Source organism: Tupaia chinensis, unplaced genomic scaffold (assembly GCF_000334495.1).
Source record: "Tupaia chinensis unplaced genomic scaffold, TupChi_1.0 Scaffold000082_1, whole genome shotgun sequence".
Lineage (NCBI taxonomy): Eukaryota > Metazoa > Chordata > Mammalia > Scandentia > Tupaiidae > Tupaia > Tupaia belangeri.
In genome coordinates, this window is record NW_006159543.1 from 1,542,247 (window position 1) to 1,542,537 (window position 291).

Below are 291 nucleotides of genomic sequence, written 5' to 3' on the forward strand. Positions count from 1 at the left end.
TCCCCCGCGCGCCGGCCGCTGCGGACCCAGCTACCGGCGCAGTGGAGGGGCGCGAGCGGCCACCAGTAGAGGTGTGCAAAGGAGGGGACGGCAGGCTTGAGAGACGGGGCCACCTTCAGCTCCACGCAGACCCTCTCGGTGACTCTCTGGCCCTAAGGGCCACCCTAGGACCGACGGGGGGAGGCGGGGCTCTCTGGCCACACTGATCCTAACAAGAAGTCCGAGAGGCTCGAGGGGGCGGGAGAAGGCCCGGAGGGGCAGAAGAGCGAGCCGCCAGCCGTCGGGGCGGGC

General features: G+C 71.5%; 1 protein-coding gene across 1 annotated transcript in view; it reads right to left on the bottom strand.

The window, feature by feature from the left end:
- The window catches only part of IRS4 (insulin receptor substrate 4), a 22,865-nt gene that overhangs the window by 13,971 nt on the left and 8,603 nt on the right, over positions 1-291 (bottom strand). The window lies entirely within an intron of this gene.